We start from the raw sequence: 27,635 nt of genomic DNA on the forward strand, positions 1-27,635 counted from the left end.
ACTTACAAAATACTTAGTTCCTGTCTGCATAGTGGTAATCGCAAATGCCTGCATAGTGTTCCAGACCTAAATAGTTTGGATGTTTGAAATCACCACTTGTGAAACAATTTGCCTGAATTGGGTAAATACAGCTAAGGGATTTTTTTCTTAAGTAATCTATTTCAGGTCTGTAATAGTCTTAAGAGCTAAGCACAGTAGAATGTAACACCCTGTATTTCTGAAATTGTATCAAAAATATAACAAAAGGAGGAAGACGAAAGAAGAAAAAGTGAAAGGAAAAAAAAAACCCAGCAAACAAACCCAACAACCCTTTTCCAGTCCCCGAGCTTATACTTCACACCCACATAGAACCCATGGACTGATTCACTGGGCTGTATTCAAGTGAGGTGCAAAGGGTAGAAATCACACATAGACACACAGATCTGAGTGTAAGCAGGACTAAGGATGGCATAACTGCTGTGTCGAAATATGCAGAAAAGTGTCTTCTCTAAACTTTTCCAGTATTGTGATTTAGTTTGTGAATAAATATTTATTGTTTACTCATATTCAATTAGAAAAGTTTCATTATTCAAGCTCTTACCCATTAAGGCTTTTGAGTTTACCAGAGACGTTGAATGTAAACTGATACAGTGAAATATGAAGTGGCAACTGCTCATCAAAAATCAGGGTTACAGTGAAATGCAAATTTAAAGTGTATCTCTGTGTGTATTGATATACATACACACAGAGATATATATACATAATGAACTCAGGAATTAAAATGTGTGTGTTACTGGCCTGTTCACAACTGGTAGAGGCTTTTTTAAGGCTTTTGTCATTTCAAGAGCTCAGAGCTATATAGAAGAAGAGATTTAAATTTGCTTGAGATATCTGCCTTGCTTAGTGAGGGTGGAGAGTCAGATGACTGCTTCTGATGGCACAGAATCTGATAGGTTCACATTTTTGGTAGTTTTGCTGTCAAAAGACTGCAAGAGGATTTCCTGGAAGTTGTACTTTCCTGATGATTATACAGATAGGGATTTATAGAATTCTGTGCTGCTTTAATAAGAATGTATGGGAAAATATTTCATCTTTTGTGTAAATCTTATCTTGAAAGTGACAAGTTTTTCTATGCCTATTTTCTCACGTGACAGACCAACCAATTACATTTTTTTTTAGGTGTGATCGGAAAGAAGGTTTAAGGTATGCTTTTCTGATTAAGCATATTTTAAGAAAGTCTAGAGTGTTTTGCTTGTTGCATCCACTTAAATAACACCACCACCTAAGTACCACAACCCTGAACGTAAAAAACCTGTAAATATTTGCAGCACTAACCATGAGGGTTTTAAACTGTTATGGTGTATACAGTGCTAAGTCTAAGAATGAATTTAAGCCAATTTAGCTGGTTGTTTAATGTGGCCTCTTTGTGGATCCCCTTCTGTACCCAATGGAGAATGATGGGCATTCCCACAAGACATCTTAATATCATATGAGACATTACTTAAATGGGCGGGTTAATTTGCCCCCATTAGGGTGACTTACTGCCTGCCTACAGTTAACTTTACAGAGGAAATCTAGAAGATAATATGCCTGTTTGCTAACATCATGTGGGATGAATCCTACTGTACGTGATGGTTTTAATTTCTTAGCTGATAGGGTTGCAAATAGTTGTTGCCAAAATAAACAGATCCTCAATATCTGTTCCCCGTTAAGGGAATCCGTAAATTTGGAAAAGCTTACATTACAAATTGTTAAGTTTTGAAATCTGATTGTTTGATGTTAGGTAATAAGTGCTGAGACTAACCCACAAGTCTCAGTCTGGGTTCTCTTACAGCCTGTACACGGTTGTATTTTAGGTTGACCTTGTTCAGGGGAAGTGTCAAAACCCAAAGGTTTAGATCCTAGATTTGGTATTCCCTGAATCTGAAAGAACTGAGGTTTTGACTATTGATTAGGACCAGGTGATAATTCTACTGTCTCAGGGTAGGATTTAGACCCATGGCAAGTATATAGCAGACCTCACACATTTTAATATAGAATGAATCCTTCACAGTATTCATGTATGGTTAAGTTCTTTATTTTGATGTATGTGTCTGTCATAATGCAAAATAGGTAGAATGAAATGACAAATGAAAAAAATGGTGAAAAGCGCCATCTTTCATGTGTAAAATGAGACACATCTTAGGTCTAGAAATCCTAATTTGGGAATACAGGTAGCTGTAAGTGAAATTACTGGGCTATGAGTCAGGAGAGCTGTGTTCTAGTCTAGCTCTGCCACCAGACAGAGCCATGAGATCCTGCTAGGGATGCCTCATCCCCTGACCTACTATTTGGCTGATTTGGATTTGTGCACACCAACTAGAGATTGACTGCCTGTGCTTGTGCAGTGCTCACTGCTACTGACGCTACTAGTGACTGATACATTTTAAATTTTTTCACAGTATTCAGAAGAAGAGCTTGGACTCACACTGGTGAGGCATTTGGCTGTAGTTTTTACTGCTGTTCTTCCCCTGACAAGCAACTTCTCCAAAAACACATTAAGAGATATCACCTGGGTTCAGGAACCTCATTAACCAGTTCCCAGCCCACATTTACCCTCAGATCACTTCTTGTGGAACACTAGGTTCTTCATGCTTAAACTTCCACCAGAGCATCCTGGCAAATAAAGAAGCTATTGGCATTGTCAGACTTTTCTGCTGAAAGACAGGGCTTCTCTGGAAAAAGAGAAGAAATGGTCCTTATGGGGTAGTTAGAAGCACTTAGAATCATCTTCCCAAAAAAGCTCTGTGTGTGTTATGGTACAGGTTGTGACTCTGGTTTGCTGAGAGGCGCACAGAGATTGGTGTGGCACAAAGGGTGGACATGTTGATTTTTATTCTGGTTACCTCTTGCTGATATATTTCACTTACTTACAAATGAAGAGTTTGACATTTCAGGGTAGAATCTGTTGAAATGTACCAAAGCTGACATTGAACCCTACAGGTTGTTTCCATACTACATCTCTCATTTTTAATACAGGTCTCTATATAAAACAGTAAATGATCAAGAAAATCTGCTGATGCCATAGCAGTCATAATGTGGTAAGAAAATTATCTAAATCTATTCATGGTTATTTTTTATAACAAAATGTGTCTATTATCAAAAGCAAATCCAGTGTTGAAGTAAAAATATAAACTATTGATATATGACATCAAATAAACTTGACTTGAAAATTCAGTGGTTAAATACATCTGTACCATATTTAGCCAAATAGAAATTGCTCGCTTTAAAAAAAGATTAACTTGGGAGAATGGAATACTTTCTAATTTTAGGTTGTTAGAGGACTGGTTTTACTCTAAGACTCCACATTTATTCTTTGACTATGGTGGTTTTGTGGAGTCTGTTATTAGCTATGAGTGTTACTCAGGAAATGTAACTCTTGCTAAAAATAAAAAAACTAACATCACAACTTCCTACCAGACAGAAGCAAATAGTGACTGAAGTGTGCCTACACTGTTCTCTTAAACACAATTGTAAAGAATATGCTCCTTCAACAGGATAGAGGTTTCCCTTCAGGTAAGTTTTAGATTTTTTGATCTACAAGAAAATATTAGTAAGAGAGTTATGTGGAGAGTAGCTACTGGCAAATTGTAGGTAGAATCTTTTTTAAAGAATTAGAGAAACTTTTTTCAGAGAAGAAAATTCTCATACTGTTAGAAACTGATGAGCATCACAGACCTCATCTTCCTGTTGTACAGTTGGAACAGAAAAGGTTGGAAATGCATACCAAACGTAAACACTTGGGTCCTCTTCATCTGGAAGTATAATAGTTGGACATTTGCAACTGAGCACATACATAATTACTAATGGGAAATATTTTCTTTCCTTAGTACAGTTTCCATTGCAGCATTTTAACTTGTTTGTGCAATAGTCTGATGGTTCTTTAACTTGAATTACTTGAATGGTAAGTACCCATTTATGACAACAGCAGTATTTTACTCTGAAGGATTCCAGCAGCTTTTCACTAACTTTGCATTGGGGAAATATTTTGATCCTTGTTGATGTTAGGCCCAGAGGATGTTGACTTAACATGTTGGTTGTTTAATAGCATTTAGCAGTAGCAAAAGATGTGATCTGCAGAGGGGATGTAGATATGTGGAATTTAATTAATGAAACTGGAATTCAGCCAAAACTCAGATCAACAGTCCCAATCTTGCAAAAAGCGCAAGAGGACTTCTAATAGTTGGTAAGTGAACTGAGCTTTCATTTTGATGTCACCTTGACAATTGTGGTGTAAGCAATCTAATACCTACTTTTCCAGGGAAATTCAGCAATGTTGTGAAGGATGGTCTATGCCACTTAGTAAATTACTAGTAATTACAAGAGATTACTTCTGGCAGCATTCTATCGTTTTCACGTCTTTCATAAGCACAAAGCTCAACCTTAGCATTTGAGAACAGGCAAGCGTCAGCTTGGAGTAGCAGAGATGCAGGCGTAGCATGGTGCAGTTGCATGCCCACTAGAATTTTTAATGTGCTGATTTTTTTTTTCCAATTTTTTTCCCACTGTTGTTAGTACAGGCTGTATAATAGGCTTCATAAGTTAATTAAGAATGGGATCTCGGATATAAAATAAGTGCTTTATTTCTTTTTTATATATTTATTAGCCTATTGTAAGTGGGCAGAAATAGTCTACATTAGTCAGTTTACTGAAAAGACTGACTGCTGATAGCAGTTTTTATACATATAAGGTATGATTTATAGAGCCAAATTCTAATCTGTTCTTTATACTAGCCTCAGGCAGTACAGTAATTCTGCAGTAAAGTGAAGGATTTTGGTATGTCCTTGTTAGTGATCTTTCAATATGAGTGTAACATGATCTGTCAGAAATACTACCTTGCTCTCTAGAAAAGGAACAAAATTTAGATACAGACAGTAATAATCTTGACATGTTTCTTGTTTGTTGTGTGAGACATCTTGGAATACTAGCCTTTTATCAGAAGTCCACAAACCCTGGTCATTTAGGAGTAGCTCCTGATGGAAAACTAAAGTGGCTATCATGCAAAACTATTGTTTATTAATATGAAATATTTTAAATATAGTTAGATCAGTAAAAAATTAATTTCTAGTTCAACTGTCATACATATTACAAATCTTCCAAGTCTGCTTCTGGCTCCAAGCACAATTTTTCTAGGAATATCTGAGTTAGTATGCTTTGTTTTCTTCCTGTGTAAACCAGTAAACAGTGATGTGTGTGTGGTTTTTTTGTGTCAATTTATGCAAGTCTGAGGGGAAACTGAGGTATGTTTTCTGTGTGACTGTTATAAAACTGTTAAATGAACTGTCCCTCCTCTTGAACAAAGTGTCCCTTGCATTCCCTTTCCTTCTTACTTCCCTTTGCTGTCAGGGAAGATCTTTTATAGAGCAGTAGTTCCACAAAGTGCAGCCTCAGCATAAGTTAGGGCCTGTAACAGAGTTAACAAAGGACTCTTTGGCTTGTTATATTCAGGCAAAGATTCTACTGTTATAAATAATGCATGTTTTAATTGGAAACTGCAAATGGAAATATCGGTCTCTACAGGCTTGTTGGTTTCAGTATAATTGTTAGGGGTAGATTCTGCTTAACATGCTGAGCACACAGCACATTCCCCAAAGTTGTGGTTGGTTGTTTTTATTAGTATTACCTGCCCTAGTGAGTTCCTTCCTATAAATTAAGACAAATGTCATATCTAACTAATCATCTGGGAATTTCTATCACCATATATTATGAAAGTTGCCTAAAACACTATTACAAGATTGGGTATCCACTGATGTTAAGAGTTCTAGGTTCCATTTCCCTTGGTCTGTATTAATAGAATTGTGCACTGTTCCTACTGCAAGTAAATTTTAACTATTAGTAGGGGATGAATTTAAAAGCAGATACTAAACATACTAATTTCTTACCAGATTTCCCTGGGATTAATCACACTGTGCCTGATGTTAGACACAGGTTTAGGCTTGCATGCACAATTACTGCAGCTAAGCAGATACCTGGCTAGTTCATGAAGCTGGAACACTAATCGCATCTAAGAGGATGAGCACAACTTTTTGTACTGTTTTAATTAAATTGGTTTAAAACCACACCTTAAGGCCTCTTCTACCAACTTCAGTAAAGGTGTCCTAAAGGTGTCCTTGGGTAACTAAAACTGTTACCTAGATCATGCATAAATGTGTGAATACAAATCTGTGTGAAGGCTATTGATTTGCTTTGGGCTAGGTTGATTTTTGCTTTAATTTGAATCATTTCTATTTGCATGCATTCACTGATCTTGTTTTAAACTCGTTTAACAGTGTCAAGATGGATTTTGCACATTTTGTTAGTAGTTTATAGATATGAAAATAGTAAATGAGCACACACACCCCACACCCCCCCCCTTGCAGAACTGTAGAAAAAGGGGAAACAGATTAGGGTGGCCCAGTGTAATTTTATTGCTGTCCAGTTTGGGCACCCTAATCTCTTGCTGTTTGTGGGCAAGCCTGAGTAACATATACCTAGAATGCTTTTAAGAAGTGGAATTCAGGGTTAAAATAGGTTTTAAATATGTAGAACTCCTAAGTGATATGGAACCCTTCCAGAAGTGACTGAAAGCTGATTTCAAAAAAATACTGTAGGAACACCAGGTCCCAAGCTTGGAGTGCCTAGAGCAACCCAGTGTCCCAGCATGGATATGTATTGAGCTACAGGTGAGCTAGGTGCCCCAGAGTCCAGTCTGGAAGATGCTGACACTGACCAGGGAGCCTTCAAGTTAAGAGGCAAGGCTGAATGTAGGATTGAGTTTTACCCCTAATCTTCAGATTTGGGTACCTCCAGCTGGTCATGATTCACTCGTGAACTCTTACCTCCTTGTCTGATGGCTGGAATTTGCTTTGACAACACAATCAGGGAAAGTCCTGGAGTCATCGTTTTAATTTATTTGCCTGTGTGTAGATACCACATGGCAGTTCAGATCGCTCCCTTGCACGGGAGGACAGGGTTTCATATTCTGTGTTTAAAGAGAGTGCAGAAGGGTGAAAACTTTTGGAAATGGGGTTTATCAAGTGTTCCTATGAAAGTGTTATTTATGCATGAGGAGACCAGGCTTCTAATTTCTATTTCAGAGAATATTTAAATTTTCTGTATTAAATGGAACAGGGATTAGGTCTGTCATGGTTTAAACCCAGTTGGCAACCAAACATGGGGCTGGAACCCATGATGCTGAGATTAAGGGTCTCGTGAGGGGTCTCCTGAAACCAGGACAAGGTCTAATCATTCCATGGAGCACATCTTAAATGCTATGTTGTATAGACATTCTCTTCTTTTTCTGTTGGCTAATAATTACTGAATTAGTGTATGTGCGTAGCAGTGGTTTCAGATGTTCTTCTATCTTTGTGGTCAGGGCCCTTTCTTTAGGGGTGATGGGGATATCATCAGGCAGAAGAGGTTTTTTTGAATTTTTCCTTCACTGAGGTTACAAAGCGAGTCAGGGGCAGAAGTTAGGCAGGCAAAAATAGTTCTGTCTCATGCATCAGTCTTTTCAAATATACCTGTTCTTTTTAGGACAGTAGTAAAAATAGAGAAGAAAGGTAACTTCCTTCCCTTCCTCCCCTAAGAGATTCTTGTGAAAACAAATTCAGGGTAGCTAATAAAACTAAAAAAGTAGGAAGGAGAAGTCTGACTTGGAACCTGATTTTTGTTGGAAGACCAGTAGTTAAAGCATTAACTCTATGTTCTGCAAGGTAGTGCGGTGTATTAGTATGTTATTCCTTTCTTGATCATAACTAAAGAGGACTTGGTGATAAACATGATATACATTCCTGGATTGCATTGCTTGAAAGCATCTTGAATAATTTTTCAGTTTTATTGAAAACCTTAATCAGAGTTTTTAACTTGACATTCCTCTTTTCAAAAAAAAGTCATTCTGCATATAACGGGGAATGCAAAAGGCCAATAGAAATAAATTGGCTACAAACACAGCAGCAGTGTCAGCAGAAAATATCTCAGAAACATTTATGGATTATGTTTCCTCATTTACAGTGTATTGATTATTTTCACAATAAGTGGCTGCCTATGGGCTCCTAGAGAAAGCATGTGCCAAGAGATGGCATGTGAAGATGAATCAACAGATTTGGGGCAGGTAAAAGTTCCATGCTGTAAACTGATATTCAGCATTCTTTTGGGTCATTCATTGTCTTGATAACTCCACACCCAGTGAGTAGTATGGTCATACGTCAGTGACAAGCCACTGTAGCCCAGGGAGAAGGAAGCTCTTTTTGTGTCCCTAACCAGGCATATTCAAAGGAATGCCCATAAGCTGTGCTGGATACATCTAATTGGTGTTAATTTATTCTGGTCTGAATTGTACTGATTAATAGCTGTTAGCAGGAGCAGAGGAATTTTCCTCTTTATAGGTGGGGCTCAGAGCCTTGTCAATTCAAGTCTTGCCGGGGAACAGTATGCTGCTGTAATTATTAGTAATTCTTATCCCTGGGGAAAGGAATCTGTAGCACTCCTCTTTTGTGTCATGAAGAATACTTTGGCCAGAGTTTTATTCTTCTTGCCACTATGCGTTGGCAAGAAATCATGGCTCCTTGTACTGTCTGTCTCTCCAGTGGCCCTGCCACTGGGGTTATATGCACTAGCAGCTGTTGTCCAGAATGAGATTGCTCAGGGGGTCATTTCCAGATTTTTGCTACTGACACACTTGCGGTGAGACAGCATCTCTCTCTGGCTCCTAGTTTTTAGGGGTAGGTGTGTCCAGTGTTACAGGATTAGAAAATGCCATGCAATGGTAAATAGCTGCATTATGTTTATTGTCATTATTCTTTGTTCATATACAAATACAAGGAAATAACAACCTAATATAATCTTTTTACATAGTAAGAAAGCATCACTTCCTCAGCGATAGTTGTTGTGACTGGCTAAAGGCATTTGATTGTTGTCTGAATTTCGGAAATGACATCTTGGTGATCGGAATGCCTTTTCTTCCTTGCCAGCTGCTGCGTGGAGGTGCAGCAGTTCCATTTTCACATGGCAGCTTTAATTTCTGTTTCCTTAACAGAAAGTGAGCAATGCAGCACACCTTTCACAGGATGCAATTAAACCTGCCTTAGTCACTGCTGGAGGAACAGGCAGAAACAGTTCATTTAACAGAAACTGTCTCAAATAAAACTGAGACAAATGTGTCCTGTTAATGATTTGGAAAAATCTCTTCAGGCAAAAAACCTGCTTCCTAAGGATGGACTTTGCATGGCCTTCCTTTGATTGTACTTTCCTTCCTGTAGATGACAGATATGGTTAAATGCTGGTAGCAGTCATGTTTTTGAGAGTGAAGCCAGGATTTTGTGTGCCACGTCTGCAGGCAATGGCTTTACTCCCCACCCTGCTAAAAGGAGTCACACTGGCTGCTACTGAATCTTTCCAACCAGGTCTTGTATTAATTTCAAACTCTTCTAGAGCCAGATGTGTGATTAATCTTTCCAAACTTTAGTAGGCTAAGAAGTCATGCATTCTGTCTTAAAATTAGGCACTTGGATTCCTTTGAGAGCCAGTGGAGGCAGTATTTATTTCCTGGGAGTAACTAATCCCACCCTGATTGGGGGTGGTGGAATAGCAAGGTAGTTGCTTCCTAGATGTAGCCACAGCACAAAGTGTTCTAACAGCCAGCGCCTCTGCTCTCTGCAAACCCAACATTGCAACAGAATCTGTTGAGGGATCTCTGTCGAGGTTAGATTTTCAGTAGAATGAAATGCTGTTAATAGTCAAACTGGTTATTAAAACTCCTTTTTGGGATCTGTCTGAAAATTGCAACGGTATTTAAAAAAGACCAGTCCCTGCAGTCTGGTGCTGAATGTGGAATTCAGATGAGTAAGAAAAGCAGTATTGTCCATCATTTTTCTTTACTATGTTTTACAGAGTTCCTCAGACTAAGATTGGCGAAAGACCCCCTACTATATGAGAGATTTGAAGAAAAAGTAACACACTAGTATAGATTTTAAGGCCAAATTAGATCATCAGAGCAACATCTCCCAGATAGCATACAGACCATGTTTAGCTCAGAAGATAAACTATCAGTAACCATAGCACAAAATTGCTTTTGTAATATTCTCACTTAGACAATTGAGAATATTGAACAATTGAGAATATTGAACAATTGAGAATATGAACAGCAAAAGTAATGAAGCTTTGTTTCCAAAATGTGTGTATGTGTGTCTTGCCTCCTCCCTTGTAGATTCTCTGGTGTTTAATGCTGTGGCCCGTTCCTCTGTGGGGAATATGAGATACTCTCTCTTTTGTCTATTTTCACAAATTATTTAAGGGTTTAGTGTCTCAGAAAACCCCTACCTTTCTGTTAAAGTTGGTTAAAATTTGCCACTGGGTTCCAGAATTACTAAGAGGCAGTGGACAGACCCATGTCTATGTAGAGCACAAAGACACGTGTTGTTTTTTGTAAGAAACTTGGCAACAAATTTAGAGTGGGGGGTGTGGTGATGTGTTAAAGAGTATTGAGAAATGACTGATTTCCAAGTGTGGTTGGCCCCAAAAAGCACAGAAAGGTGCCTGTGTCAAATCTCCTACCTCGCCTGCTCTCTGTAGTCCATTCCACAGAACTTCTGTGTGCCAGCTCCTGCCAGACAAGAGGTAGCTTGTGTTTTATGAAAATACTATATCATTTAAAATCAGAAAAGAAACATACTGCTTCTGTTCATAATCTCTCTGAGCAATGTGTTACAGTTAAAATGTTGCTTATTTTATTTCTAAATTTATGTTGTTAGTTTTATTATTTTTACTATTGATTCTTGCAGTGCATTTCTCTGCTAGGTTAGAAAACCCTCTGAGACCAGCTATTTTTCACCACAAAGGTGTGTGTATGCTGCAATTGGATCATTCTTGATTTCAGTTTTGATAAACGAAGTACATTGAACTTTTTAAGGCCCTATGGTAGGGTATTTTCTCTAACCTTCCTATTACTTTAGCTTTTCACTCTGTAATTGCAATCAGTGTGGTCAAGAAACAATTTATAAATTGTCAGATTCTGTCTATTGTATGCTTTCTGGCTGGCACAGAACCTGCAGAAAGACAGTGATATCCCGTTTCCTATCTGCTTTGCACAATAAAACATGTAATAATGTAAGGATGGCAACATCAACTTTTTTTTTCCTTTTTTTCCAATGTGTCTGTGAAGATGCTAGTTGAGTACAAGCTATAAACCCAGCTAATTTATGAAGTTGCATTTTTATAATATTTATATTTAGTTTTCCTTTTACAAGACTTGCATTCATTATCAAGCATTTGTCGAGCCATGCTGTTCCTTTGAGATCCTCAAATGCCCTGCTCAAAGCCAAGCAGTGTGTGCATTCATGAAGATGTTGGCCTTTCACAACATGTTTCCATTTTTCTGTCTATGAAGATCAATTTAAATTTGTTATTGCCAGCTGTTTCTTTCTATGGTGTATTTTTTCTCATGTGATTAGTAATCCTGATTGATTCAACTCCTTGCCCTGCCCAGGGAAAGCGTCAGGGCTGTTCTGTTATGTTAACTTGTCTGGCAAACTAGCATCACAAAAGATTTAAAACTGTAAGCAGAAAGAGCATGTGTTTGACCAGATTTTGCTCTTTTAAATATGCCCTATGAAGTAGTAGGTTTTTTATTTTTTAATTACAATAATAAACAAATGTGGTTAAGTTTACAGTTTGTCTCAGTTTTATCCAGAATGGTCATCTTATTGTATTTTTATTGGGTAAATACTTGCACCACTTTTGTTTGCTTGCCCACATGAACATCATCTCATTGACCGCTTGAACCCTCTTGCTTATGGAACAGTGACTGTTCCACGCAGACACAGTGATATGCTTAATCCTTAGTCTCTGAGGATGATCAATAGATGCAGGTTAACCATTTCACCTTATGGCTAAACATTAACTATGCAGAAGGTACTAGTGTCCTTTTTTAAAAAGCATTTTAACCTTATGCATTCAGTGATTAAGTGCTGGTGGGTCATTTTTTCATGTGCTGCTGCAGAACAATAAGTTAAACTTCGCTGGCTGCAACTGTGCCTCTAGCTGGGTGATGAGTTATATGGGTTTAAGAAGACGCTACTGACGGATGGGCTGAAAATCAGATTCTTTTGTTGGTACAAAACAGCCAGGCTAGAATGAAATGGCAGTGGTTCAAGTGCATGCTAGACAGACCATATGTTCCTTACAGTGAAGTGAAGTGGTGTTGTGTATCTGTATTGCTAAGCATAAGGACAACAGCTCCAGCTTCCAGAACTCTGGCAGGAGTCCTACATAGAAGAAATGTACTTACTCTATCCTTTAAAAGTCATTTAGGAGTGAAGCCAATGTCTGTTTCTGCCTGTCTCGTGGTAGAGCAAGATGTACTAGGAAAACATGCCTGATTTAAAGGAGTGGACATCATTAATATATTTCAACTATATATACAGCTAAGTTCTAAAACAGTCATCTAAAATCACCACAAAACTATCACTTCTGAAATACAGGACTGCAAAGGATCTTTTGGATCATTAAGTCTTATTCCTGCTCTTCCAAAAATTAAATGAATTCTGATTAATTTATCAAATTCCATTTTGAGAGTTGTCATTTTCCTGCCCTATTGGAAAGCTGCTCCAGAGCTCTGATTCTTTCCAACCTAAAGTCATCTTCTAATTCTCACCACAAATTCTAGACTTATTTTCTATATGTTGCTGTCTGTTTGCATTTGCTCTGAGAGCTCTTCTTTCTCACCATGGTGCTTCTTTAGAGAATGTTTTTGTAGAGAGTGTGCTCTCTTCTCCAGAGCTTGTAAGCAGCCAGAAGCAACAGGAACACTTCTCTGATGTCTGGTAAAGCAGTGTTTTGGGCAAGACTTCCTTTATGAACTATGCTTGGCACCTTAAAAATGATGCCAAGTTCAAGAAAAGGCCAGTCTTAAGAATGTGTTTACGTTAGCTTTCAACACATTGCTCTGGATTGGAACCATGTCGTTTCTCCCTAGGGTTCTCAAAGTATTTTTTAGATTATCACTATGATGGTGAGGGAAAATAATAATGGGAATGGTCAAATCAAAAGTTGCAGATCTGCAAGAGATCTTCAGTGAAGAAGAAATGAGGGATTCATCACTGAGGATGTGTCAACCTGTGGGCTTCTGTGGGACTCTTGGCTGAGTAAAAACACAGGGACCAGGCCTAAGACAGCTACTTGTAACCCTGTATAAGTTTAGATGCCAGCAAGTGGCAGCTGATTTATCACTTTTCTAAAACTATAAACTCTGCACTAGAACACTGCTAGTAGTAGAGGGATAGGGGTGCCGTGTCAGAAATGCAAATAGAACTGTTAAGTCAGCTGTTTGAGTGCTGTGTAATTCATTGAGGAGATTTTGGCTGTAAGGTGTGCTATCTGTGTCCCAGACTGTCCCCTGGTGAAACACTGACTGCCTGTGTTGCTGGACATTGAAAACTTGCTCTAGAAGGTGGAAACCAGCCCCTGTTGTTTTACTTGAGTGTTCATATTGAAACTAATGGGAGATTAATTAAAATTGAGTTTTACTCTTTTTCCAATTTAAGTCACTTAATCTAACTCCACAATTGTGTGTTTGACCTCGGGTACAAGTATCTCAGGTCTTGTCCAGATTGCATAAGGAGGTTTAGGTGGCATAATGTGTACTGGCAGAAATCAAGGTGAAAAACGCATTTCCTTATCTTCTCTAGGCAAGGGATTCTTCAATGTGTTAACTAAGGCTGATGCTTCTTCAACATTTCTTCTTACTCTAGAGAAATCCTCAGTGAACAGCAAGTGTCTTGCTCTCATCTGAGAGCTCCATTTCTGTACTTCACTGCTGGCTACTTGGGGGTGCTATTAGTAGCATTTGAGATTTTTGAAAGAAATACACAATTGCTTTGTGTCTGGGAGAGGAGTTTGAGACAACAAATGGAGTTTAAGTGCTGGTTGAAGACCTAGCTGTTGACATGTTAGAGCTGTGCAGTAGAAATGGCAGTTATTCCAGCATGCAAGTGATGAGTGGGCCAAATCAGCCTCAGGTAGATTTGCTGGAAGGCTGTGGTTTTTCTCCTTGTCAAGAAAAAAACCCCAATCTTTTAAAGGCATATCATTCCAGCTTTACAATTTGCATGACCTTAACGAGTGACTGTACACACCTGAACTGGTAAATCTTCAACTATCCAGGAGGGTAGTTGTATAATCTCACCTTTTTCACAAATCCCACTGTCTTTTATGTGGTGCTTTAAATCAGAACAGGGATGAAACCAAATAAGCCCTGCTGTGACTCAGGCACGGGTAAGACAATGACAACACAGTCATATGCCAAAGCAAATTGCTCTGACTGTGAGAAGTGTAGCTCTACACACGTCATCACCCACCCCCTCTGTCCTCACACTCTGTCTTTCACCCTTGGGATCTTTCTGTGCTCATTTCAGGTCATGATATCATTAGCTCTGGTGCTGTGCTCTGCATACTGGGTAGCAGAATGAAGCACATGTGCATGTCAGATAGAAGGTAAATCTTACAGGTTCGCTTTCACTTTGCCTTCTAGCTTTAGCACTCCTGGGCTTGTTTATGATGTCATTTGCTAAAAAGCTAAAGGGATTAAGTCATTAGCAATAAGTAATTACCTTCTTTTTTTAATTTTCTTTTCATGAAGTGCTTTCACACTGTTAGGCAGAGCGTTGGCTCTGCATTGACCCTGCCTGAAATTGTGTGTTGTGCTGGCTGCCACCCAGGAAAGGAGAGAGCACCTCTTCACACAGTGACAACTGAAAAAAATTGGGCACTACTAAGCAACTCTGGGAAGTGTGAGGGGCATGCGGCTTTGTGGTTTCCTCAGTGCTGACAACAAATGTAAGCATCCTAGCACTGTGTGTATGCAGCAGAAGTAGTAGGGAGCCCACAGAATCAGACAAAACTAATATATATCCCAAACTTTGTCACTAATGAGTCTCCTAAGAGAGTATGAGAAATGCAGTGCTGCTAGAAGGAGGTTTGGGACAGTGAGAAATGGCATTGTGTTGTGCAGTTTGACTTGCACTGTGTACATCAGTATGGGTTTTTGAGGTCAGGTCTGCAGCTGGTATAAATCACAACAGTGAAAAGAAGTGTTGATGGAAATTTCCTTCGTAATCTTTAATTCATTTTTCTAAATCATATGGCAACTGCAAAGCAATTTATGTTCATTACCATGAGGCAAAAAATCCTAAACACTTGGATAATTTAAGCAAAAAAAGCCCAACACATCTTTAGATGAAGATGTAACTTAGGTCCAAATGCAAACCACTCAACCCAATCACCTTAATTGAAAGTAGTTCAGAATTCAACATCACTAGCACCAAACACTGCAGCAGCATTGGATTTAAAGCCAAGTTGTCTTCTGCTCTTGCTCTGGTGTAAATGTGGGTCATATCCAAAGAAATTGCACTGGTGGGATTGCACTGTTTCTGCACTAGTGTAAATGAAAAGACTGATGGTCTCCACTGGAATGTCTGGGCCTCTTCTACAGAATCAGTTCCCTCTCTAATAAGGGATGGTGTCAGCTTAACATGTTATTTATAAATTCCTTTACATACTGTAAATATAGCTGTGCTGTTTGATATGAACAAAATCCCTTTGGAGAGCCACACAGCAGGGAGATCTATAGCCACATCTATGTTGCAGGCTTCTGTTGGCACTGCAACATCAGCCAGGGATATGAAAAAATATGATCTCTGGCTAGTGGAACCAGGCTAGGAAAACCTAATACAAATGCAGTTACACCAATGTAACTATTACATAGTTACAGGGTGACTTTCAGAAGGGTTGTTAAATACAGTGGTTCTGCTGCTAAGTTACATCCACACTAGGGATGCTCTGCTGGCTGCACAGGCTGAAATAGTTACTCCAGCAAAAGGTCCTGTTAGTATAGATCAGATAGATATCTTTTAAGAGCTGCCTTCTTTATCACAGCAGTTAATAATTAACAAGCTTCAGGCAAATGGGGGATCAGAGTTTTTCAGCAAACCATGGAAAACAGGCTAAAGCTGCCAAAACCAGCCTGTGTGTCATGGCACTTGTGAAGCAGTAATTACAGTCCCCCACCTTGAAGCACAACGTGGAAGAAAAATATGTTTTACTCACAAGCCAGTAGGTTTTTGTTTGGGGTTTTTTTGTGGTGATTGTTGTCAAGAGTTACCAAAATACATGATGTGTAATACCAAGGGAAATAGAAATGTTTTGGATGGATTTAAAAGCATAATAAAGTGTTTGGGTTTGAGTGATGAAGGAGAAGCAATACTGTATCTCATCTGGATATAGATGTTTACCCTGCAACCTAACTCCCAGTACTTTTGGAGCCCATCCGTGAACCCAGTCACAAAACCATCTACCTCCGTGGGAACAGCAAATGCTTCACATCTAACAGAGCTCTTTTCTCCCTCTCCTTCCTTATTTGTGGAGCCTTTCTCCTGGTCTGGAAAAAGCACTGGTGATCTTTTGCCTAGTTAAAAATAAATGGGGTTCCAGAAATGAATAAAAAACAGGCTAATAATAATTAAATAAGCAAGCTGTTCTCTTAGAGAAAAAAGGAAGAAAATCTAGCTATTTGCTTTATTTTAGCAACATGATTTGTAGTAATACTTCCAGCACAGAGGTTCTTAGAGAGTTATAACTCTTCTGCTCTGTAATTTGTTGTGGTTTTGGACAATCTAGAACTGATACCAGTGGCAGAATGGGGAAAGTGGGAGAAATTCATTCTTATGTGTACACTAGCACTTGCATTAATCTCTAGTTTATATGAACCTGGAAGGATTCACATCCCTCCCCTGCAAGTATAGCCTCCATGTGCCTGAGATTTGTTACACTGCAGTCAATGCAACATAAATCCTTATTAGATAGGTCATAATGATTCTTACTATTCAGCTAGGGCAAGTATCTGATGACTGTAGCCATTTACTAGCGGAATTTGAAACAGGCTTCTACTGAAACATGTAATAAAGCAACCTTTGAATTTTTAATAGCTCTTATTGCATAAGCTAGTTTTATTAATTCTGCCCTATCACACTGACTTCTTAAGGCACCTCTCTCAATACATTGCCGAATTTAAGATATTGCTGAGAAAAATATCAGAAGAGAAGGAAAAAACCTCTAGAGCCAAAGGGCAAGAGAAAGAAGTTTCTGTATGTGTCATCTGAAATGGGGCTGAGAACTAGTGAAGCAAAGTACCAGCAGGAGAACTGCTGCAGTCAACACTGCTGGGAAGAGCTGTGGTGGAACAGCTGGTTCTGGTAGGCAACTGCAGAAACCTTGAGGCTCCATTGCTCTGCAACACATCTGGGACACTTAAACCCATTTTTAATGACATGAATGCAAAGGGATGGGAAATGAGGCTCAGCAGTTAGTTTTAGTGTAACAGAGTAAGTGATCCTAGGACCTGATCCAGTGATGTGAGCATTCTCTAATATCATCCAGTAAAAGCAGGCAAGTGAACTTTTTCTAGATGGACTCCCACAGATCATCCACTGCATGTCCAGGTATTTCATAGGAAAACACACCAGCTAATAACATTTAAGGTAAGCAGTAGCAAGATTATGAGCTCCTCTCACTAATCCAAAACTGTCATCTCTGCTATGTTTTAAAAAGAATCTTCTTTAGAATTTCTACTGTACATCTCTTGTGGAGATAACTTTTTGGGGACATGAATTCTGATTTTACCCTTCAAATTTTCTATTTACTGTTACAGTGACTTGTGAGCGCCAATAGAAAGTGATTTTGAAATCATTTGGTATGGAGCATCCACTATGGTTTGGCATCTGTTGTGTTGGTGATCAGAGTAGCACCACTGAACTGGTTTGCACGCTTATCACAGGAGATGAACAAGCAGAATTCCAGAGAATGAGGGAGATCTTTACACTTTAAAAAAACCCAAATTCTGATTATGTCAGGAGAATGAGCTTGGGAACTTAACCCTCCAAAGGGTGTTTTGATATCCAAGTGAGTTTTAATAATTGAAATAACTGTACAAGTTGCAGATCTTTATTTACTGTTGAAGTCTCTAAAATCTGATTTCCAGATGGCAGCCTAGTAAGTCCTCATCACCAAACTTACTTGCTCCCTTCTTATTGATGGAGGGACTTAAATCAGGTTCACTCTGAAAATATAAAACACAGAGCAGGAATAACTGACCACCTGGAACAGAAAGGGGAGTTTTATGTGACAATGAGAAGATGAGAAATTTTACTGCATTAAGCAAAAGATACAGGATTTAAAACTAGTAGCAGGAAAAGCTTTCTAAAAAGAACTGCCAAAGCTTGTGCTGATCTGACATGATGAAAAAACCTGACCGGCTCATCTGGAAATGGAAAGCACCCCTAGAGAAAGTTCAGGAGGCCACTCCAGTTTGCTGACTTTCAAGATACGGGATCTGTCCACATGTTTGAGCTATTCTTTCAGTATTTGAATGTGCGTATTTACTTAAGAGGTATAATGTAGTCCTGAACTGCCCTGGTTGGAGGAACTCTGTCATTCTCATTAGCCTGAGAAATGGGTAATGCAAGACAGAGGCAGACCAAATAGAGCCATCTCTCTGAATGGCCACTGATGGTTCATTTGTTTTAGGGGAGAACTTTGTAGAGTAGGGCTGATGGTTGGACTCGATGATCCAAAGGGTCTTTTCCAACCTGAATGATTCTATGATTCTATGATTCATAATGGTCAGTAACCTTGTTATAATTGCTCTTCTGGGCTTCTTCTTGGAGGGCTATTCCTGGTATGTCATAACTCACCTAACCAGCTGCAGTATTTTGAGACCATCCACTGTGGCTGTGCAGGCTGAATGGAAGGCATATCTTGGACGTTTTTGTTAGCTTTTCTAAGTTTGCATTAGGAAAACTATATTCCTTGGTGTTTACAGTCACTCTAGCAGCCCTGCTTCCAAACTCTGGCCTCAAAGTCAGTGAAGCAGGATGCCAAGCTGCGACTTCATCAGGTCATGGCAGTGGGATAGGCCACATCAGAGCAGAGCAATTTGCACAGCACATATATTTGAGGCATTTGCTCTGGTACTGATGCGCTGGTGTTGAGTATGATGATGGACAGAAAGCCAGGGTAGATGTAACTCTGAGATCTTGCCGGCCTGCATCGGTCATCATGTAATCAGGTAATGTTCTACCAAGGCAAAACAGTGCAGGAGGACACTCTGCGGCATAGAGCAACAGCAGCCTGGTCTTAACTGTCTTTGGTTTTCCTAGCTCTCACTTTTGGTTAACCAGAATAGAAGGTTGTATGAATAGCATTTCACTGCATCTTCTCCTGATCTTAAGAAATTTTAAGTAGCATGCAGCAGCGAATTTATTTCCTGACCTGAAATGCGGTATGAATTATCACCCTGGAACAGTGAGATTTAAAGTAGTTCAGCTTCGAGCTCAGGCTTTCTTATCCAACACTTTTGGGAGTGAGACACACTTGCCTCTACAGACAGCAAAGCCTTGGAGGGACTAAGAGAGATTAAGAGCTGCTGCAGCTTTGCTCCTATTCTCTTTCATCTTCATTTCCTGCCCAAATTGATGTCCTAAGTACAGTTGCAAAGAGGTGCAACATAAGGTAGTTTTGAGTATTTTGGGTGTCATTTCCTGTCAGTCCCTTTTTGCTTATTTGTCTTGAACCTGTAACAACCTGTGGATAAGAAACAATTCCAGAGTAAACAGGGAGCAGCTGCCAAGTGAGGTACATGTGTAAATACACCATCAGTGGTAGCAGAATGGTGGTGGTGCCTCTACTGTCAGATTATTTGCCACTTTGAAGGGGCCTGGGTCCCTTTTGCAGTTTGGGGACCCCATTGCAGGTAATATGTTTTCTAGAAAGTGAGTTGGTTTACAACTTGCAGTGGTCAACACTGAGGCACAAAGTATTAAATCCCAACCTCTGACAGACATGTCCTCAAAATATGCGAGTCCTCTGTTTCTCTACAGAGCTCTTTCTGCCTTGTCAATATGCCCAATATTTCATTGCTGCAGAGTGCTGAACTGTGCTAAAAGATCAGATTCCTCAAGATCCTTAGTGCTATGCAGTGTATATTAAATTACACTTTCTCTGGGTTTAATGCAGATTTTTTGCAATGTTTTTGTTCTTTGCTATTACTTATTTGTTTAAAAATATGCAGGGTTTCAGGGAATGTAGAGTTTCCATTTGAAAACTAGGAATGGTAAAAGCGTTATTTGCTGAAATGTGGGAAATGAATATTCTGTTCTGGGCCAGTTTGTTTTGGCATCTGGGAGGATGCAAGTCCTCAGCTGGTTGCTAAGCATCATTTCACGCTCTTCAGATAGTTTAATCCAGCATTTCCTTCTTTGGCTCATACTTGTCGCACTTGTTCTTGGTACATCAACAGGTTTTTTTATTTTCCCTCTGGAAGTTTAGCAGTTTTTCAAGAAGAAAGAAAAAATGTTTGATTTTCTTCTCCAGGAAAAAAAAAAAAAAAAAAAAGCCCAAAACAACAAACCACCTTTGTAGCATTTTTATACTGGTATTTGACCTCAGCAAGAAACAATGGAAATGTGTTTGACAGAAATCGAGGCCCTGAGTAAGGAAAACATTCCTAAGTGCCTTCTGAATTTTTAGCTTCTGGTTATAACTGGATTTGCAGCACATTGGCATAAGCTTGAAGTTAAGCATAGGCTTGAAATTTTTGCTGGACTGCTATCTCTAGGTAGCTGGTATGTCTTGTGGTGCCAGGAAGAAACAGGTTCTCAGAGGATTGAATTAACAGTCTCTTAAAAATAAGTTTCTTTTGCATATACTCTTATTGGTCATACAATAAACCAAGTTGTCTCTGCATTTCATTAGCTTTGCCCATGCATGCGTACATAAATAGTATGGCAATGCCTATTGAATAGACAGTTTCTCAGTACTCCATTGTGTTTGCACATGCATGCATAAGAATGTTGCATTTTAATATATAAAGGCTCTTGTTATGTGGCCTGTGATGATGTTTGTGGAAGTAAGCAAGCTTCCTGGAGCGTCCTATGTCATCCTGCCAGTGACCCTGTCTCACTATTTATCTGCAATGGGCAAAGACGTTTGGCTTTACAGACCAAATACTCTTGTTTCACAGGATGGGATTTCTGTATTAAAAATAATCTGTCCTCTTTCCTGTACGTTCCTACTTTTCTTGTTTTAAAAAAAAAATTTTGCTCCCTTTACAATGTGTGTTATAGTTCAGTCTTTTTCGCTTAAACTCATCATTTAATGCTATAGAAAAAAGTGTTTGGAACAAAATGGCACAGATCTGTGCAGCAAACAGTGTTTGCAAGGTAAGTATCAATGTGACACCCAGAACCACAAAGAAATTAAATTTTAATTTACTGCATTTCCAGACATCTTTTCTGTGGGGTGAACAAGACCAGGTTCTTATGGATTAAACAGCACATGATCAAATGATTAAGAAGTCTATCATAGTGTGTAGTGCAGTGAAAACATGATTAAAAATCCTGTTGGGACTCTAAATGTAGATTTCTGTGTAGGAAAAGAGACAGGTGGTACTTAGGAGAGTGAACCAGTAATTAAAAGCTACATAACATGTACATGCCTGCACATATATTAAAAAACTGTGTAATGGAGAACAAAGGTGATGGAGATAACCAGCAGTGTAAGATGATGCTGAATAAAAGGTTTACAGCTTCCCGTGAGGTGAATGTGCTTTGGCTGTGAACTAAATATCTCCCTCCTATTCTAGTCTAGACATGGCTGTGGAGCAGTGGTGACCTTCCTTGTTTGTGTGATAGTGTGAGGTGTTATCAGTGGAGAATTAGATCAGTGCTGCCTTATTCAGGTCAGATTTTATTCACGTTCCAGTTTAAATACTAGTCACGACAGAGGAAAGCATTCTACTGAACTGCTCCATCTGAGGTCTTTTCCTAAACATTCTTGCAGACCAGCAATGCCACTCTCCCCCAGCTTTCCTCAGTATCCCCCTGCCCTGTGGGGTGTTCCTGTTTCTCCTCCTGGCCAGGCTGGTTATGCTGACTCCTCTGTAGAAGCATGTGCTGATGCCTTCTGAAGTCAGTGGTCATCTGCTTATTTAATCAAATTATTATCAAAGCAAACCCTCATCTCGGGCAATTGCAGTGCTTCCTATAGCCAGTGGGGAAACATTAACTTCTAATCTGGCAGTTTTTGGGTACCATCTGCCCAGCCAGGCTGTCAGAAAGTGCAGCTTGATTACCCAGCCAGTATTGTTTGAGGATGTAGCATGGATAAATATGAGCAGAACATGGGTGTTGCTTCTCCATCCTCAGTTATTGCTCTAAAGCAGCCTTTCATGAGGCTTCCAGCTGACATGGAAAAATCTTAGAAACCAAAGTAAATACAGCAGGGAGTGGTGACTTTCCACATTTCTTCTCATCAGTCCCACCATTTTTATGAAGACACTGCTCCTGCAGGGAAGTGACCAGGTAAATCCTGGCCTCCGCTTGGGTTGGCCAAATAAAGTCGCAGGTAATGCCACAGTCAGATAATAAGTCAACAGGTAATGCTTGACTGACCAGACCTGAACTGATGCTCTAAAAGTGAAAGCCGCCATGACCGTTCATCAGTTTCCTCTGTCTGAAACAGGATTCTTGAAACCGTTTGGGTTTGAAAGTGCTCAGAAAATTAGACTTTATCTGCCTGTAGAAAGGCAGGGTGGGGAAAAGATCAATGGTTTTGATTATTTCTCTGCTTTTAGCTCCAGAATTCTGTGTTATGCATTATTCATGGCATCAGTGTATGGTACTGCTGACATTTGTCATTGCTGGTTTCATTATATGCAAATGTGCAAGTCCTTTTTGCAGACACTACATGAGACTTTTTTTCATTATGTGAAAGAATGAATGTGTAATTAACAGTATACCCATAAAACCAGTGCATACTTGGCCTATCATAACAGGAATCTGTTCTCTAATAGCATTTTCAGTTCATCACACACACCGTATCTCCTTGGGATATGAGTAATAACCTTGCCTTTCTTGAGTCAGATTCAAATGGGTCTTTTTTTTCCTTATTGCTGTAAAAGGACTCAGAACACTGTTGTACATGGTAATTTCAGCTACCCCTGTTCAGATATTGCTGGCCTCTGCTGGTACATAAACTTTTGCAACATCGGGCTTTCATTAGCCGTAAGTATGAGAATTAAGCTCTGAACGTGGTTATCCTGATATATCTCTGGAATATGTCCATTGAGAGCCACAGCCTGACTGCAGATGTTGGGTTGTACCTGGGGTGATGGAGAGAGCATGCCTTGGGAAATGAGTCAAGGCAACTGGTACCCTGTGAATAAGGCCCCTAGATTTATGTGTAAATAAGAGAAGATTTTGGCTCCAGAATACCAAATGATACTCAGGGGATGGTGCTTTCATTGCATTTATTTTAAGAAAAATCTGCTGTTGGAGCAGGAGCAATTTAACTCTTATTATGCTCACTGAAATATTCCCTACTGGAATATTATTCAGAGGCTTATTATCCCTGTATAAAGCTCTTAATTTATTTAAAGTTTCTTAGGTTAAAACCTCACATACTAAAGAAATCACTATAACAAGTTCTTTCTATATATCAGAGTTCACCCAAACTTTCAAACAAACAAAAAAATATTGCCCTTTTCCCTGAACCCTCTTCTTTAGGTCCGTGTTCACCCTTCCAACATACTGCTAGGATAAACAGGTTCTGTTTGCAGCTCTTTGCAGAAACAGTGGGGGAATAAAGAAAAAATTATTTATACAAATTGTTGTTACTTCAGCATGGAGGAAAAAACACCACAGTGCTCTGCCTGAGAATCTTTGTGGAGCCGCTGCAGTCTGTGTCAGGGACTGAGTGGGGAGATGTGGACTAAGCCAGTCCACGAGGAGCACAGACATGCTTCACAGGAGTCTCTTCTCCCCTCGGCCTGTTGTTTCTGCAAGCTCAGCAGTAAAGGAAGTAAGAACAAGGAAATTTAAATGTATGCTTTTTAAAACATCCAGTGTATACTGTCTTCTAGCCTGCTGTGGCTGTACCAGAAGGCAAAGCTTCCCTAGAATATCTGCAGAAGTTGTTCAAAACCTCTTTTTCCCCCTCTCTCAGCTGGAATTTTAGTTTTGGCCAAAAAGGGATTTTTCACTAAAAATTAAAATGTTTCATTCAAAAGTCTTTACAGCAGAAAATCTTTTTCTTTGTTAAATGAAAAACAAACCATTAACTTCAGAAACCCCTTCCTTGCTTAAAGTCTCCATGGAAAATAATTCAGGTTTTTTTGGATGTGTTTTTTTTTTTTTTCCCACCAGCTAAACTAATAAAATATACTAGACTCTTAGGAATATTCTGTTGTTGTTAAAATATCTTAGCAAATGAAGCCTTCCCTAATCTGTGATTTCATCTTGTTACCTCTGCACACACCGTAACCTCAGCAGTACTCAAAAGCCATTCACTGTACTGCAACCAGACTGAGCCCTGCCATAACTCCGGCAACTCAGTGGGTGAATTTGCCCTCTGAAATCTCCAAGGCAATTTAGCAAGGAGGGATCAGGTGAGAAATTGTTGCTGTTCTATGTAATCTCATTCAATTTTCCAGATGAGAAGGGACTGCTGATCCTCCTGTTCTGCAGCAGGATTTTCAGTGCATTGTGGAGATCAGGCGTGTGAAGGTCACGCACACCCCGCTTCAGCTGTGTGGTTTTTACCTCTGGAAACAAGAACTTCTCAAAAAAGGCACGATTGTTATTGCTACTTATACTTACGCCTTGAAAGAGCTGCCATTATGTAGTAAATTACAGTGTATTACAGTGTTTATATATGCGTTTGCGACCTTGAACAAAAATAGAGAGTTTTCTTAATCCTGTTTGTCAGAGGCTAAGATTAAGTGTAGATGATCCACTAAAAGAAAAATTGAAAGAGTGTCTGGATTTGATCCTAGCCTGACAGAAGCGTTGAACTAAAGATGAAGCTATTCACTCTTAAAGCTGAGCCAGCGATTCTCCTGGAAACCATTATGGCTAATGATAAATTCTATAGAAATCCTTAATGTATGAAAATATAGTACTCACAACATTCAGAGAGATACAAATGAAGCCAAGCAGAATTCCTAGACATTTCTGGCACTGTTGCACAGAGAAGTCTTTGTGCTGTTGTGAATAAAGAGTATTTAACCCCTGGCAAAAGCAGTTTGCAAGTACTGTACATTTCAGTGTAGATGACGGCTTTAAAACGTGGCAAAGGGAGAAATTGTGACATTCCACCCGCCGTAACCCCAGATATTCTCAGGGCCTCGGGTAGTGCATCTGGGACTCCTGAAGCATCTTTTGCATTGTAGCCTGATGCCATTGCTGGGAACAAACTCCTGCCAGACATTGAGCCCGGATTTACAAGGTGCAGCTAGAAGAATGATTGCAGCTATATTAGTTGTGTCTATTATCAGGGGAAAGGGAGGGCGATGATTACACTACATGAGTTTAGGGGTAACTGGGCTAAAGATCATACGTCAGGTCACTGTCATTAGTAGTAGAAGTCTGGGACTGCTGTTGTGTATGTGCAAAATAATACATGTTTTATAAGATAAAGAAACTCCAAGAAAAATACAGCATATGCACTGATTCTTTTTGTCTAATGTGAAAAGTAGCTCTGTACTAGTACTTCTTCCGTGTAATACAGCACATCAGAATGAAGCCACGAGCTAGCTGATTTATTCCAAGGAGAAAAATGAGAGATGGAAAGGAAGGAAGATTTTTGTAAAAGTTTTTCAGTGTAGAAATTAAAAAACCAACACTGTTTAGATGCCTCTGAGCTACTGCAGATTGCTCAGGCTGAAGTGAAGGAAGCTTCATAAAATTAGTTCTAGTACAGAGTGGTTTTTGCCATGTCTGACTGTAGTGGAGATGGATCTCCAAAAATTTATAGCGTCTGTCTCAGGGTTCAAATCTGTCCTCGACATGTAGGAAGAGCCTGGACAGTTAAATGAGGCTTCAAAGGTGACAAGTGTGTTGAGAGCTTTAAAGCCATTTGGATCAGCTGTGGAAGTACAAAAGTAAGTCTTCTGCTCCAAGCATCTGAGAAACGTAACAGGAAAAGGTACATGAATAAGTGTTTACTAAGAGTTTACAACTGAAATTCACGCATCCATGACAGAAAAGAAAATATGTTGCTTGCTTATGGCTGAAACTGTTAAAGCCTTATGGTCAGCAAATGCTGAAATGCAGTTTATTTTATTGCCTCTGGAAGTGATCACTGTGAGAAGTCACTGTGATCAGCAATATGTAGCCTTACTCCCAGCAGGAGAGGGAAATGCTTTTTCTGCTTTGAAAAATTCAAGAGTTGACTTCAAAACAAGTTGTTGTACATCTATTGCTATGCAGGAATCAGAATTCGGCTACAACATGCTCTGTTAAAAGCCCCAGATGAATTTTCTGTGGTGCTCTAAAAATCTCTTCCTTTCCAAGAAAAATGTAGTAGTGAACAAAAGTGGAATAATACAAACAGGCTGTATATAAGTGCTACCAAAATAGTTCCCTGTTCTAGCCTGGGAGAGGAGGAGAAGGACAAAAGAGGGTTAAAATCCATGCAAACCTGTCAGCCAGGCCTGGGTCACTGCTGTTCCATACAGTGTAGTGCTCTCACCACCATTTCTGCTGTGCCTTTGCTGTTTCTTTCTGCCAGGTGTAGAAACAGACCCTTACTTACTCTTAGATATTGGGGAATAGATGTATTAAGCAAATTGTACTGATAATGTGCCTGCTTTGGTATCTAAAACCTTTGACAAGGGACTTTCTTCCAGAAAATTATATGATGTTCTGCCCTGTGCCCCAGGTTTCCTTACCCCAAAAGTCAAGCTTAAAGTCTCCAAACAAAATCATAAACAAACTTCCTCCCTCGTGAAATGTCACTCCGAGCATGGTTCCTACCCGTCAAAGAAGGGCAATGCTGTCATTGTTTATTGGGCACTGACATGTTTTGAATGTCTTTGAATGGCACTTTTAGATTTAACTCTCTTTTTTTCTGCTGCTGGGCTCTTTCTTTATCCGTGACTCTGGTCTTGTTCATCTGCATTCAATTTATTTTGTGGTTTTGAGAACTGCAGTAGTTAATGCTGAAAGGCACAAAGGCCGATAACAAATCACAAACCCCTTCAGTAAATTCTTCTGGAATGAGCGCAGTGCTTGAGAAAGGTCCTGAGCAAGCAGAATTGGAACCCAAAGACTCTTCCTGCCATAGTTGTGTAGGAAGCTCTACCAAGGCAAAGCTCCTCTTATTTTAGCGAGGTGCTCCTTTGCATGTGGCTGACTTGATATGACATGGCCACAGAGATTGATGCACCTGACTGCTGTTCTTGGCTCTGCCAGTGAGCTGCTGGCTGGCTGTGCCTCATCTTCCTCTGCAGAATGAGAACAGTGCTACCAGCAGTCACCACATGCCTTTGGAAAGCGCTCTGAAGGGAAAGGGGGAGCGGCCAGACAGTTATTCTAGACCCACGGGCAAACAGGAGTTTGTGTATGGGTGTGCTCCTGTCTTATTAGCATTACGCAGCCCTCATCTGGACCATTTGTAGCTCTGAGAAAGTCTGTCTCTGACCATATTGTATAATTAATACAATATTCTATGTCATTGGCTAATAAATGTATTTACGTATTGTAGCATGGATACACCTGGCCAGTACTGGACTCCATGAACAAAGTTATTGC

General features: G+C 39.5%; 1 long non-coding RNA gene across 2 annotated transcripts in view; it reads left to right on the forward strand.

The window, feature by feature from the left end:
* Positions 1–10,553: 10,553 nt before the first annotated feature.
* LOC141945206 (uncharacterized) overlaps positions 10,554–27,635 on the forward strand; it is a 46,423-nt gene continuing 29,341 nt past the window's right edge. The window contains exon 1 of one of the 2 annotated variants that reach the window (XR_012629445.1): positions 10,554–10,614. This is a non-coding gene — a long non-coding RNA (uncharacterized LOC141945206). The remainder of the gene's footprint in view (positions 10,615–27,635) is intronic. The other variant, XR_012629446.1, reaches the window with a different exon arrangement.

The sequence above is a fragment of the Strix uralensis genome, chromosome 1, assembly GCF_047716275.1.
Source record: "Strix uralensis isolate ZFMK-TIS-50842 chromosome 1, bStrUra1, whole genome shotgun sequence".
Taxonomy (NCBI): Eukaryota; Metazoa; Chordata; class Aves; order Strigiformes; family Strigidae; genus Strix; species Strix uralensis.